Raw genomic sequence first — 16,438 nt, 5'->3', positions numbered from 1 at the left:
GGCTGGCATAGGCTTGTCAGGTGCATTTATAGGGCTGAAATTGAATGGGTAGTAATTGCCATATATAAAACACTGTTCCTTTGGGAAGATGCATTCTGTATTGGTAAAAGAAGCAAGGTGGAAACCAAAGACACTTTGATTCCTACAAAAAATAGTGGCTTTATTAATGCTTTTCTTTTCATCAAGTAAGTGGAATGACTGGGTGTGAACATGTTATAAATTACTTGACTTTTCTGCTTACAGAGAAATAAAGGAAAACCCTCATTATTCAATAACCATTGAAAATATTTCAAGAATATGATAATCTACTTTCCTGCCTTGGTAATACAGTATAGTGGCTATAGTGAAATATTTGTTTCCCTGAACTCCAATGGCCTTGCATTTTGATTTCTAATCAATACCACTGTATGTTATTTACTAATTATGTCAATGTGAAACTTACCTCCCAAGAGTCTATGAATACCTTGGAAGGCAGGTCATATTTCCTCCATCTAGACCTCCCCTTCCAAACCTAGCCCAATGGCTTGGAAATTAGCAACCAAACGTGAAGAACAGAGAATGGGACTGAAATGGCCAGGGCACACTGATTCTTTGGCTCCTTTATCTATCTGATGAGTGAGGTATTGGATGCTTGCTTAATAGGGGGTGGTGAGCAATGGAGGAAGTTGGAGTTAATGCATCAAGAGTAGAAATTGCAACATATTAAAATTTACCGTTCTTTTTCAAGGCATGCGGTGAGTCTTTTAAAAGTAAATTTCTTAGCTGGTTAAATGTGCATTTTTCTCCCACTTAAATCCCAGTCTCTGAAATCTGAAGAGAAAGAAGAGCCAGAGGGTTCTTTTATTTGATAGATGCATTTGGTGATTTTTGGAGACCAGTCATCATGCAGCTTTGACGCAACAGGTGGGAGAGGTACTTCCTGTTTAAGCAGAGCTTCAGTTGCTTCAGCTTCTTCACTGCCTCATGAGCATCCGTGCTAGGAAGTGTTAGATTTAGCAGCTGAGTCTAGATTTGGGAATCTGCAGGGAGGAAGGATATTGGGAGGGGAGAGGATTTTCTTATGTAGGAATTTTTTTCCTAATTTGAACTTGGAATTTTTTTTTTTTTTTTTAAATTCAGTTTTATTGAAACACATTCGCACACCATACAATCATCCATGGTGTAAAATCAACTGTCCACGGTATGATCACATAGTTATGCGTTCATCACCACAATCTATCTCTGAACATTTTCCTTACATCAGAAAGAACCAGAACAAGAATAAAAAATAAAAGTGAAAAAAGAACACCCAAACCATCCCCCCCATCTCACCCCATTTGTCCTTTAGTTTTTATCCCCATTTTTCTACTCATCCATACACTAGATAAAGGGGGTGTGATCCACAAGGTCTTCACAATCACACTGTCACCCCTTGTAATCTACATTATTATATAATCGTCTTCAGGAGTCCAGACTACTGGGTTGGAGTTTGGTAGTTTCAGGTATTTACTTCTAGCTATTCCAGTACATTAAAACCTAAGATGTGTTATCTATGTAGTGCATAAGAATGTCCACCAGAGTGACCTCTCGACTCCATTTGAAATCTCTCAGCCACTGAAACTATTTCGTCTCCTTTTGCATCCCCCTTTTGGTCAAGAAGATGCTCTCAGTCCCATGATGCCAGGTCCAGATTCATCCCCAGGAGTCATATTCTGCATTGCCAGGGAGATTTACACCACTGGGAGTCAGGTCCCACGTAGGGGGGAGGGCAGCGAGTTCACCTGTCGAGGTGGCTCAGTTAGAGAGAGAGAGAGGGCCACATCTGAGCAACAAAGAGGTACTCAAGGGGAGACTCTTAGGCACAATTATATGCAAGTTTAGCCTCTCCTTTGCAGTAACAAGCTTCATAAGGGCAAGTCCCGTGATTGAGGGCTCAGCACATCAAACCGCCAGTCCCAATGTGACAACATCAACACCAGTCCAGGTGAGGAAGTCCAACACTTCTGTACCTTCCCCAAGCTCCTTGGGGTGGGGGAGGAGGCTGCAAATATATTTTTTATTATCTTCCCAAATTACTCTGGGATGTGTCACTATTTCTCTCCAGCCTATACTAACCTACTGTATCTCACGTCCTATTCAAATGAACTTGGTATTTTGCTAAGTGTTTTGTTTTGCTTTGTTTTTTCCTGCTGTAGGGAGACAGAACTAGCACAACCAATGTCTACAAATGTAACGGTTTCATAACTAATCTGTTTTATAAAAGACCAGTTGTGCAGTACACTTCAAGCATGTGCTAACTATGTGTGAGCTCACGCACACAGCCACACATGTATGCATTTTCTCTCTAGGGTTATGGCTGGGTTATCTTTGGGATATGTTCACACACTATATAATCCATCCAAAGTATACATCAATTACATGCAGTATCATCAAATGCATTCATTGCCATAATCAATTTTTGAGCATTTTCATTACTCCAAAATAAAGAAAAAATATAAAAAAATTAAAAAAGAAAAAAGAAATAAAAGAGAACACCTAAACTATCCCATACCCCTTATCAACCCTATCATTTATATATATATATATATATTTGTAATTTTTTTATCACTCATCTGCCCATACACTGGTTAAAGGGTATGTCACCAGGTTTTCACTATTGCATGGTCACATGGTAAAAGCTATATAGTATACAATAATCATCAAGAATCAAGGCTACTGGATTACCAATTAACAGATTCAGGTATTTCCTTCTAGCTATTCTAATTCAGTAGAAACTGAAAAGGAATATCTATCTAATGCATAAGAATAATAACCTCCAGAATGACCTCTCGACTCCATTTGAGATCTCTCAGCCACTGAAACTTTATTTTCTTTCATAAAGAAGGCTTTCTCAATCCCACGATGCCAGGTCCAGGCTCATCCCTGGGAGTCATGTCCCACATTGCCAGGGAGACTTACACCCCTGGGAGTCAAGTTCCATGTAAGGGGAGGGTAGTGAGCTTATTTGCAGAGTTGTCTGAGAGAAAGAGGCCGTATCTGAGCAACAAAAGAGGTTCTCTGGGGGTTACTCTTAGGCATAATTATAAGTAGGCTTAGCTTCTCCTTTGCAGGAATAAGTTTCATAAGGGCAAGTTGCAAGATCAAGGGCTTGATTTATTAAATTGGGATTCCCTAATGCTTGCAGGAATATCAGGAATTCCCCAGGCAAGGAAGTTTAATATTTCCACATTTCCCCCAGTCCCTCAAGGGGACTTTGCCAATAGTTTTTTATTTTCTGCCCACAGTACTCTGGGGTGCATCAGGGTATCATTATTAACCTGTGCAGAATAACAAGATCTCATTCCCATTTTAGGTTCCATGAAACCATGTTGTTTAGATAAACTTACCATACAGGTTATATTAGAGAGCATGCTACAAAGAATATAAATTTTGTACCAAATAAACATCTCTTAATAACAGTCAAAACTCAGGAATAGGCGTGACTGCTGTAAGAGCTTACAATCTACTAACCTTTGCAACAAGCCTCGTTGAACACTGCACTCCTGCATCATCGATCGCCCAACCTCTGTCCACATTCTACCCCCTGGTTCCTGTGCTCTCGAATTCAATTCTCAGCATTTGCTCATTGCAGTAAATTTGTATTAGTGAGGCCTTACAATATTTGTCCTTTGTTTCTGGCTTTTTTCACTCAACATACTGCTCTCAAGTTTCATTCACCTAGTTGCCTGCCTCATGACTTTGTCCCCTCTTGCAGTCACTTAATATTCCATCGTACATATACACCACAGTTCGCCCTTCCATTCACCCATCGATGTACCCTTAGGCCACCTCCATTCACTGCAAATCGTGAATATTGCTGCCATAAGCACCAGTGTGTAAATGCCTATTTGTGTCCCTACCTTCAGTTCCTCCAAGCATATTCCTGCACCAGTCTACTTCCCTGCCAAAAGTGAATGGGTATGTCTCTCTCCCCACCTCTTCTCCAGCACTTGTACTTTCTGTTTATTTTTTAAAATGTTTTATTCACACACCATGCAATCCATCCTGAGAGAACAATCAATAGCTCCTGGTATAACCACATAATTATGCTTTCACCACCACAATCTGTAGAGAACATTTCCATTTCTTCAACAAAAAAAAGAAGAGGAAGAAAAAAAAAAGATAGAAGAATAAAGAATAAAAATTAAGTAAAATAAAATTAAGGAGAAACATAACAACAACAATAGTCTCATACTCTTCCCTTATATCCCACTCTATTGACATTTAGCTTTGGTGTATTGCCTTTGTTATAATAAATGGAAGAATATTACAATGTTATTTTTAACTGTAGACCCTAGTTTTCATTGATTGTATTTTTCCCTTCAATGTTGGCATTCATTTGTTCTCCCTCATGTAAAAACTTTCTTATATTTCTAAGTTTAATCACCAACATTGTCCACTCTAGTTTTTGTTACGTTAGACAGTCCCAGTTTTAACCTCTGTCTTTCCTTCTGGTGTCATGCATGCCCCTAGCCTTCCTCTTTTAGCCATACTCACACTTGGCTTTTTTCATTATACTTACAATATTGTACTAGGATCACATAGCATTGTGCTATCCATTTCTGGATCTGAACAATCAATCCTGTTGAACATTCTATATTCCTATAGCGATCAAATACCCAATCTCTACCCTCTTTCTACCTCCTGATAACCTGTGTTCTTAACTTGAACTTACAGAGTTTGTCATTATAGTTAGTTCATATTAGTGAGACCATACAGTATTTGTCCTTTTGTTTCTGGCTAATTTCACTCAGCATAATGTTTTCAAGGTTCATCCATGTTGTTATATTACATCATGACTTTATTTTGTCTTAGAGCTGCATAATATTCCATCATAGGTATTTACCACATTTTGTTTATCCACTCATCCATTGATGGACATTTGGGCTGTTTCCGTCTCTTGGCATTTGTGGATAATGCTGCTACAGACATCAGTTTATAAATGTTCATTCACATACTAGCCTTCTTTTCTTCTGAGTATATACCCAGTAATGATCCTGGGGAACCTCCAAACCGCCTTCCAAAGCAGTTGCACCATTCTGCATTCCCACCAACAATGAATAAGTATGCCTCTTTCTCCACATCCTCCCCAACACTTGTAGTTTTTTGTTTCTGTTTTTTTTTTTTTTTTTTTTGATGATGGCCATTCTAGTAGTTGTCAGGTGATATCTCATTGTGGTTTTGATTTGCATTTCCCTAATAGCCAGTGAAGTTGAGCATCTTTTAATATGTTTTTGAGCCATTTGTATTTCCTCTTTATAAATTGTCTGTCCATGTCTTTTGCCTGCTTTTTAATTGGATTGTTCAACTTTTTGTTGTCAAAAGATATAAAGGATCTTTTATGTATTCTGGATATTAAACCCTTATTTGATATGTGGTTTCCAAATATTGTCTCCCATTGCATAGGATGCATTTTTACTTTCCTGGCAAAGTTCTTTGATGTGTAAGAGTTTTCAACTTTGAGGAGATCCCATTCATCTATCTCTTCTTTCATTGCTCACACTTTGGGTGTAAGGTCTAGGAAACCATCTCCTATCACAAGATGTTTAAGATATTTCCCTACATTTTCTTCTAAAAGTTTTATGGTCTTATCTCTAATGTTTAGGTCTTTGATCCATTTTAAGTTAATTTTTGTATAAGGTATGAGATAGGGGTCCTCTTTCATTCTTCTGGATGTGGATATCCAGTTCTCCAAGCACCATTTGTTGAAGAGGCTTCTCTGTCCCAGTTGAGTTGACTTGACTGCTTAATCAAAGATCAATTGTCTATAGATGAGAGTCTATTTCTGAACACTAAATTTGATTCCACTGACCAGTGTACTTATCTTTATGCCAGTATCATGCTGTTTTGACCACTGTAGTTTTGTAATATGCTTTATAGCCAGGTAGCATGAGACCTCCCTCTTCATTTTCCTTTCTCAAGATATTTTTAGCTGTTCAGGGTACCCTGCCCTTCCAAATAAATTTGATTATTGGTTTTTCTATTTCTGCAAAGTAAGTTGTTGGGATTTTAATTGGGATTACTTTGAATCTATGAATCAATTTGGGTAGAATTTAAATCTTAACTATATTTAGTCTTGCAATCCATGAACATGATTTGTCCTTCCATTTATTTAGGTGTTCCTTGATTTCTTTTAGCAATTTTTTTTTGTAGTTTTCTACGTATAGGTCTTTTATGTCTTTGGTCAAATTCATTCTTAAATATTTTATTCTTTTGGTTGCTATTGTAAATGGGATTTTTTTTCTTGATTTCCTCCTCGTATTGCTCCTTACTAGTGTATAGAAACATTACTGATTTTTGCACATTGATCTTGTATCCTGTGACACTTTGCTGTATTTGTTTATCAGTTCTAGTAGCTTTACTGTAGATTTTTCAGGATTCTCTATGTATAGGATCATGCCATTTGCAAACAGTGAAAGTTTTACTTCTTCCTTTCCAATTTGGTTGCCTTTTATTTCTTTATCTTGCCTAATTGCTCTAGCTAGAACTTCCAGAACAATATTGAATAACAATGGTGACAGTGGGCCTCCTTGTCTTGTTCCTGATCTTAGAGGGAAGGCTTTCAGTCTTTCCCGATTGAGTATGATGTTAGCTGTGGGCTTTTCATATATTACTTAATCATGTTGATTGAGTTTCCTTCTATTCCTAGCCTTTGAAGTGTTTTTATCAAGAAAGGATGCAGAATTTTGTCAAATGCCTTTTCTGCATCAATTGAGATGATCATGTGGTTTTACCTCTTTAATTTATTGATGTGGTGTATTGCATTAATTGATTCTCTTGTGTTGAACCACCCTTGCATACCTGGAATAAAACCCACTTGGTCATGGTGTATAATTCTTTTAATGTGCTGCTGGATTTGATTTGCAAGTATTTTGTTGAGGATTTTTGCATCTATGTTCATTAAAAAGATTGGTATGTAATTTTCTTTTCTTCTATTATCTTTGTCTGACTTTGGTATTAGGGTGATGTTGACTTCATGGAATGAATTAGGTAGCTTTCCCTCCTCTTCAATTTTTTTGAAGAGTTTGAGCAGGATTGGTACCAATTCTTTCTTGAATACTTGGTAGAATTCACATTTGAAGCCATTTGATCCTGGACTTTTCTTTTTTGGGAGTTTTTTGATGACTGATTCAATCTCTTTACTTGCGATTGTTTTGTTGAGGTTTTCTATTTCTTCTTGAGTCAGTGTTGGTTGTTCTTGCTTTCCTAGGAAGTTGTCCATTTCATCTAAGTTGTCTGATTTGTTAGCATGTAATTGTTCATAGAATCTTCTCATTATTTCCTTTATTTCCTCAGGGTCAGTAGTTATGCCCCCCTCCCAATTCTGATTTTATTTATTTGTATCCTCTCTCTTGTTTTCTTTGTCAGCCTGGCTAAGTGTCCATTGATTTTACTGATTTTATCAATGAACCAATGTCTGGTTTTTTTGAGTCTCTCTTGTTTTTATGTTCTTGATTTCATTGATTTCAGCTCTAATTTTTTTTGTGATTTCTTTCATTCTGTTTGCCTTGGGGTTAGTTTGCTAGCTCTTTCTCAAGTTCCTCCAGGTCAGCAGTTAAGGCCTCAATATTTGCTCTTTCATCTAGTTTAATATAGGCATTAGGATGATAAATGCCCCTCTCAGCACCACCTTTGCTGCATTCCGTAAGTTTTGATATGTTGTGTCCTCATTTTCATTTTCTGTTGTTGGATGCAATGTTCTGTAAATGTCGGTTAAGTCTAGTTCATTTATCACTTTATTCAAAATATATGTTTCCTTATTGATCTTCTGTCTAGATGTTCTATCCATTGATAAGTGTGGTGTATTGAAGTCTCCCACTACTTTTGTAGAGGTGTCTACTTCTCCCTTCAGTTTTGTCAGTGTTTGCTTCATGTATTTTGGGGCACTCTGGTTCAGTGCATAGATATTTATGATTGTTGTGTCTTCTTGACGGGTTGTCCCTTTTATTGATACTGTGTCCTTCTTTGTCCCTTTTAACTGTTTTACATTTGAAGTCTACATTTTCTGATATTAGTATAGCTACTCCCACTCTTTTCTGGTTGTTGTTTGCATGAAATATCTTTTTCCAGCCTTTCACTTGCAACTTGTTTTTGTCCTTGGGTCTTAAGTGAGTCTCTTCTAGACAGCATATAGATGAATCTTGTTTTTTTAACCACTCTGCCAGTCTGTCTTTTGATTGGGTAGTTTAATCCATTAACATTTAATGTGATTACTGTAAATGCATTACTTTCTTCAACCATTTTATTGTTTTGGATTTTATATGTCATATCTTACTTTTTTTTCTTTTTACCCTTTAGTTACCCTTACTGCTAATCTTCCTTTCTATGCCCTTCTTGAAATCTCTCTCTTCTGTTTTTTCCTATCTGTCTGTAGTGCTCCCTTTAATGTTTCTTGTAGAGCAGGTCTCCTGTCCATGAACTCTTCCAGTGTCTATCTGTAAATATTTTAATCTCTCCCTCATTTTTGGAAAGACAGTTTTGCCAGATATAGAATGCTTAGTTGGCAGTTTTTCTCTTTCAGTATCTTGAATATATCATAACACTGACTTCTTACCTCCATGGTTTCAGCTGAAAGATCCACACTTAGTGTTATTGAGCTTCCCTTCAATGTGATGGATTGCTTTTCTCTTGCTACTTTCAGAATTTTCTCTTTGTCTTTGACATTTGACAATCTGATTAGTAAATGTCTTGGAATAGGTCTATTTGGATCACTTCTGTTTGGGGTATGCTGTGCTTCTTGGACCTGTAATTTTATGGCTTACATAGGAGTTGGGAAATTTTTGTTATTTCCTCTATTATTCTTTCTGCCCCCTTTCCCTTCTCTTCTCCTTCTAGGACACCTATAACATGTATATTCGTGTGCTTCATGTTGTCCTTCAGTTCTCTGAGACCCTGCTCATATTTTTCCATTCTTTTCTCTATCTATTCTTTTGTGTGTAGGATTTCAGATGTTCTATCCTCTAGTTCACTAATGCTTTCTTCTGCCTCTTCAAGTCTGCTGTTGCATGTCTCCATTGTGTTTTTCATCTCTTCTATTGTGCTTTTCATTCCTGTAAGTTTTATCATTTGTTTTTTTCAAGCTTTTGCATTTTTCTGTATGGACACCCTGTTTCTTCTTTATTTCCTCATCTCTTTTGCCACATTTTCTTTCAACTCATAGATTTTATTTAGAAGATTTGTTTGAACATCTTTAATCAGTTGTTTCAACTCCTGTATCTCAGTTGAAGTGTTAGTTTCTTCCTTTGGCTGTTCCATATCTATGTGCTTCCTAGTATTACTTTTGATTTTTTTCTCTCTAGGCATCTGATTTTCTTGGTTAGTTTATTCTGGAGGCCATTTTATCTCTTTTGCCTAGGGATTTCTTGTTGGTTGGCCTTGATCTCTATCTGTTCATTGTTTCTTTCACCAACCAGTTGTCCGATTAGCTCTGCCCTTAAGTCTTCCCCCAAAACCAGGCACCCACAGCAGCCTGCCTCTGGGGGTTAGGCACTGGGTACCACAGCAAGGTTTCTGTGTGTGGATCAAACAAGTTTGCTCCATGTTTCACCAGCCAGCAAACCCTGGAGTTGTTTTAGAGTGATGCTTTAGCCATTGGGTTGTCTGTATTTCTCAGGTTAAAGAGGGTTGGGTTCCTGTGCAGGGGGTGTAGCCCATATCCTGTGGACTTGCGATAAGGTCTGGAGAGGTTCTGAGAAGTCCTACAATTCCCTTGCATTTTCCAGTCTGTCCAGCAGATGGTGCTATTTGGTGGTTACTCATCCTCAGAAGGTGTTTACCTTCTGGATCCAAGGCTGTATCTGACCAAACAGGGCTGAATTATCCCTTGGAGACTTGCTGAGTCTCACTGGGTAGAACTGAATTGCCTCCTGGAGCCCCAATCTGAGTGGGCAGGGCTGAAGCTATGGGGTTCTTGTGACCTCACTTTGTCAGGCAAAATCTGACTCATTGTGGGGTTGTGTCCCCTACTCTACCTGTGGCAGAGGAGTCCTCTAGCTGCCCCAGTTTTCAGCCATCTCCTGGCAACTATCAGGCTGCTGGTTACTGTTTCCCTCAAGAGTGGGGGAAGGGCCTCCAGACCCAGGGCTGGAAACAGTCTCTGCCCACATTTTCTCAGACTCTTCATCCCTCACTGATCTGAGCCTTGAATTGTCCTCCCCTGCCCCTGGATCTCCAAATGGTAGGGATCTGTCTCACTGCTGTGAGAGATTTTATAGTCTGTGACCCTGGTGGGAGGTGAGAGGATCCCTACTGTGTTTCTGAGCTCCTTCCCTGCTGCATGAGACCAACTAAGGGGAGGGACCACCTGGTCCAGAATGGAGTGTTCCTACCTGATGTTTTTCTTTCTGTTCAATTCGTCATTTGTAGGGTCCCTCTCCAGTCTTGACCCTCCTCCGGAGTTTTGTACAAGTCAGGGTTATCCCCCTTTTCCCTGCCCTTCTCTCTTTACAGCAGTGTTTACAGAACAGCCTTCTAGATTAAGAAAAAGTAATGATGAGCTCTCTTCTAAAATATTTTATATAGTTCATAGTTTATGAGAGTACAGATCGCTTTGCAAAGAAATCATCTAATGATTGGAGTGCACAGAAAGAAAACCCAAAATATACAGAAAACAGATTTGGGGTTTCCATAATCAAGAAAACATGGGAAAGATTACATCCAATTTTTGAGAGGCCAAGCGAATCAACATAATTAGCGCAGAAAGCAACCAGTGATAAAGTAGCTTATGTTTTATGAATTTGGTACAATGCCCGGCAAAGCAAATGTGCTTAATAAATTTTAGATGGTATCAACAATATCCCCTTGCTGCTAATAGAGAATTAATGTTCTCACTTTGGGAAGCCTTATTAACCCTTTAACTATGTTTTTTTCATTGAGTGAATGGGGGAGGGATTCATTGGACAGTGGTGTGGGGGAGATGTTGCTGCTTGTCATAGTGAACAGAGTCTCGCCTCTCATTGTGGTAATCGATTCTAATATTATTAAGCACTGGCCCAATAAAACTGTCCTTGTATTTTTCTGATACAAATGCAGTATACCTACCACTGCTCAATATCCTTCATATGTGAAGTAATAAAACTGATTCAATACGAAATCTTGTACTTTACATGTAAATTGGATTGCTATGGGCCATTAGACCCTTTACGTAAACAATATATTTTGTTTAAAATCAAAGACTGTGTTCAGTTTAACATTCTGAAAGTTCATGATGTGCAAAACCACATTAGCAGAGTAAACGGTGTTGGAAGCAATCTGTGGCATGGCCAACAGCGGCATTAAGGAGAAGGGAACTTGACTTCCAGTGAAACAGCCCTTCTGTGGGTGGTTTTAACAAAATGGCTGCCAATAGGTGAAAGCTCACTAATGTCAGGTGTAACTAAAAACCTTAATTCCAGACACATTCTCTAAAGCATTCGCATTATACCTTGCCCGAGGGCTGAGGCAGAGGAGCCCAACTAAGGCAGCAAAGTATTTGCTTCTCTGAGAAGATGGCTATTGCTGCCCAGGAAGGTGGTGACAAATTGAGGCCAAGCCTGGCAGTGCAATAGGATGCCATAGGATCCTTTTTTTGTTTGTTTGTTTCGTTTTGTTTTTTTTGGTATTAGATGATAGCCTTCATTCTGGTAGACCAGGATCTCAGTCATTGGCTTCTTTATCTTCATTCTGTACAAAATCTGCAAACCAGAATCCAGTAGACGAATCTCACCCAAGTGTGCTGCAAAATTTGCTTCTTGGCCTCCTTTGCAGCGCTGATCCTTGTGCTCTGCCACAGCTGTCAGAGTAATGGCTTTTTTCCCCTTTTAATCTGGGTTGGCTTTATTCCCAGATTCCAAATGAAAGAGACAGCATTTTACTTGACCATCCTGTTAAATACTGTGCCTTCAGGCTCCGATGCTCTAATGGTCGATTAAAGTTGATAACAGTCTGTCCAATTTCCATTTTTTTAACATTCAGCCTGCTGGAATTGTAATATTGTGAAAATCTGAAGTCTACAGGACCTGCCTGAAAGTTTGTCTGGATATCAACAAATTATAATAAACAAGGGGGAAAATAATGCCAACAGGCCTGAGCATTTGCAGAGCTAGGTTAGCTACATGGCCTCACCAAGTCTGTGTAGAGTCGAAGTAGATGATAGATCAACTGGTCTGTCAAATGAAATGTGGAGTGTGGGCGGTTTACATCTTTAGAAGGCAGAAATTCCTTAAAAACTCTTTGAACCTTTGAAAATACATGCATTTCTCTCCTACCTGCCTTACCAAGTCTTCAGTCCTTCCTGGAATTATTTAAAGCCTTCTTAACTTGTTTGACAGACACATAACTCATAGTTCCTGGATTTTGTCATTAGAACTAAAGGGTCACATGATACAAATATAATTGAAATATGTTTGGAAGTCTGATTTCTCAGGGGACCAGGATAAAATAGTTTAAAGAATCTCTTTATAATGCCAGTAGTGATCATTCTTGAACCTTAGAAAAGTAGACCTAAAACCAGGGGTTCTGAGATGGATTTGTAGACCAATATAATTCTGAGAGAAGCAGTTTGATACCAGTATTCTAAATGGTGGGAAAAAAAATATTTCACAGTAAGCTACACTCCCTGTATTTGTAACAGACTCTACTCAGTTCCTTTCATTGTACCAGTCGGCCTGCCTTTGTCGGCCACACTTGGACTCTTTCACTGAGCGTGAATGATCTACCAGACAGCTCATCCTTGGTAGGTGCGTCTCATTTTTTCCAATTGATTGCTCAGCTCTAGGATGCTTTTTTTTCATGTCGGAGAAGCAATTGCCCATTTTCTGAGTCTTTGCTGCTAAAGTAAGTGCAGATGAGTCCTTCAGATTCTGCCAGATTTATCACTGCTGATAAATATGACATTTCTGGGAATGTGGCTTCAATCTCCTTTTCTAGGGAGACTGAAATGAAGACTGGGAAACTTGAAGTGCCAGATATTTAGTTCTCCATGTTGTTACCACAGCAGAGACCATGCTTACTTTTATAAGAAAATTATCTTTTCAGCCAAAAACATGTATATTAGTTCTTTTTAAGGAAGGGATTAAATGTAACACTTCTCAACAATTTGAGTACCCACTTCATCTTTATCACAGGAGACCTTTTCTTCAAGGGAAAGAACATCTATGCTTTTTCATTTGCATTGAGATAAAAGAAGAGAATGTTGAAGTTTGATATTAAAAATTGAGGTGACTCCAGAATTTTTTTTTCTCCACTATTCTTTTTTAACATAGAGCCTGCCCCACAGCACATAACCACTGACGATATTTATCTTTATTGTTCTTTTTCTCTATGTTCCTGAAGATATTTGTGCTTGATGTTTATTGCTGGAATGTTTTTCAACCCCAGGAAGTCTGTACTTCAGACAATGTTTGTGAATTAAAGACCATCTTCTGAGACTGTCTTCATTCCCAGAATGAAGGAATTAGCCTGGTAGAAGTTTTCGGTCACAAGCTTTCTGACTCAAAAATCCTGTTTCTATTTTTATGTAGTTACCTAAGTCTTATTGATTTTCCTCTACTGCTTCAAAAACCCATGAAAAAATCCTGGCACTTTAGATAGTAGTAGCAGTAACAATAATAATAGCAGTAACTAACAGTTATATAATACTTTATCATATGCCATGTATTTTTCAAGCACGTGTTAAATAAAATAAAATGGCCACCTGCCTTCACTGGGCATTGCCTGGAGAAGACCCCTTTCCAAGAAGGGTTTTCTGATAAAATGTAACATACCCTACAGGGTTGCTGAGAAGCAATTCCTTGTGATAAAACTAGTTTCAGTCCAGGAGAGCTGGCTTATCAGAATGGAGAATACCAAACTAATCAATATATTTCTGTGCCCCACTTTTTTAAATGCATTTTTTATTGTGAACTTTAACATGTATACATAACAGTGATAACTTTCAAAGTATGTTTTAACAAGTAGTTAGAGAGCAAATTTCAAAGAATATCATGGGTCACATTTCCACAACTTCAGCTATTTCCATTGTTGTAAAATATAACATGCATACGGAAAGGTGTTAACTTTCGGTGTACGCTCAACAAGTAGTTACATAGGTAATTTCAAAAATTCTTGTGGGTTACAGCCCCACAGTTTCAGTTCTTTCCTTATTATGCAATAAAGGGTATATACAGAAAGGTGAAGACTTTCAAAGCAGAATTCAACCAGTAGCCATAGAGCAAATTTCAAAGAATGTTACAGGTTACAGTTCCACCGTGACATTTACCTCCTTCCAGCTATTCCAACACCCCAGCATCTAAAAATATATATATAGATTTATATAAAGTTTCAGTATTCATAGACCTTTGTTAAATCTTATCTTGTTTGATACTACCCCTTCCTTTCACTTAATCTCTTTCTCTATCTTCAGGGGAGTCTAGGCAGTGAGAACCCTAACTTGTTCATATTGAAAAGGGGTGTCGACAGTTTGGGGAAGGGGGCTGCATCTGGGTGTTGTTCTTAAAGAGGCTGTTGCCTCTGGGTTTTAGGATTTGTCTGGCATAGGAACACTCTGGTGGATTTAAGGTTCTGAGAGATAAAACTTAGTGAGTGAATCCTTTATAGAATCTCAGGTAGGGACCTAGGTATTTGGGAACTACTTTTGGTAAGGGCATGGTGTACTGTGGCTATTTGGAATGTCTAGCTGGAGCTTGCATAAAAAAAACCTCCGGGATAGCCTCTTGACTCTATTTGGGGTATCTCAGCCACTGTGACCTCAGCTTATTACCTTTCTTTTTTCCCCCTTTTGGTCAAATAGACATTTTCAATCCCTCACCGTGAGGGCCCAGCTCATTCCTGGTGTGCCCCACTTTTAGACTCCCCTATGTCAAATAGATACTTAATGTTAGCCAATCAGAAGAACATTTCCTCACTTACTTCCCATTCATCCTGCCTGAGCTTCCCCTTTCTAGACTCCCGGTTGGAGCTCCCTTCTACTTTGTGCATGGGATGCTGCTACTCCTAAATTGCATAAAAGCTTCTTTCTGTTATCAGGTTACAAGGAATTGCTCATTTAATCCTTATGACAACTCTCTGAGGTAGGTACATTTTTCTCCCCTTTACACAAATGAATAAATTAAGGCAAAGATTGATTATGTAACTTGCCCAAGATCATCTGGCTAGTAATGTTGCAGTTGAGATTGGAGCCCAGGAAGTCTGGCTCTAGATTGTTCTGCTTAAGTTGTCCTGTGGGTGAATTGTGAAATCTCCCTGTTTTCCAGGACTTGTGCCTTCTGCCTTGTTTCGTCCTTGGGTGTCTTTTTCCTCTCTCTCAACCTGGCATTCTACGCTGATGGTTTGCCCAGACCCTGTATCCACAGAGGCCCATATCCTCCCACTTGGAATCCTGACTATGCCTGATCATCAAATAAGAGCCAATCCCCATTGGCCAAGATGTCTGGGATGAGGCGCTGCCCAAGCTTGGTGTTTGAGGTACTGATGGATACTTGGGTCTTCTGTGTGCCTCTGAGTTACATAGCATTTCCCCAGTTTCTGTTGGATGTGCTCAGCTGTGAGGTTTTAATCCACAGTTTTCTGATAATTCCTCCACATTTCCTGTAGGACATGGGCTCCAGGTTCAGTGTAAGCTTTGTGTCTGCTACTTTGAAAAGTTCAACACTCTCTGGTCTAGATCCATCTCTGAAGTGTTTTCCACAGTTTTTGGGTTTTATTTTTTTCCTTTGAATAAGGGTATCACATAATAAAGGAAGGGAGAGGACAGAATAATTCTACCCAAGCAACCAATCCGTGTCTGATATCCCACCTAAAAAAATTACCATTTTGCAGGGTATATTAGGCATAACTGATAATTATGAAATGTATCTTATGTGGGGAAAGTAACTTGGGAAGCTTCTGAGATTGATTTTGAGGTTAATTTTCTGGTGGGTCCGCACATGGTGTTGGTACGTGGATGACTGCCCGTAGCTTCTCTGGCAAAGGAACACATGTAAAGCTTCTCTCCAGTGCAGGTTCTCTCATGAGCCCATGGATTGTTTTTGTGACTGAAGGACTTTTCACACATGCTACCCTTGAAGGGCTTCTCCGCCATGTGACTCTTCTGGTGCACGTGTAGGTCTAATGTTTGGAAGAAACCTTTGTGACACTCGGCACAAACAAATGGGCTCTCATTCCTGTGTCTTCTCTGGTGGTGTGTAGCTGAGAGAGTTACCTAAGATTCCTGGACAGTCCTTACATCTGTGTGATTTGAGGGGACTGTAGACTCTTTCTCGGTTTACCCCACACCTGGATGTTCCATCATTGCTTTGGTTGGTAGGGACAGGCTCAGGGGTGGCTTGGTCTGGCCTGGGGAGAAACTGTGGTCCCACTTCCATGGGGACATCTTGATAAGAAGGTCCTCCTAGAGAACCTTCCTGGAAACTGGAAGAGCCAAACCCTGCTCTTCGGGAGTTCT

Source organism: Choloepus didactylus, chromosome 20, assembly GCF_015220235.1.
Source record: "Choloepus didactylus isolate mChoDid1 chromosome 20, mChoDid1.pri, whole genome shotgun sequence".
Classification (NCBI taxonomy): Eukaryota; Metazoa; Chordata; class Mammalia; order Pilosa; family Megalonychidae; genus Choloepus; species Choloepus didactylus.
Note: the sequence above shows the minus strand (reverse complement) of the source record.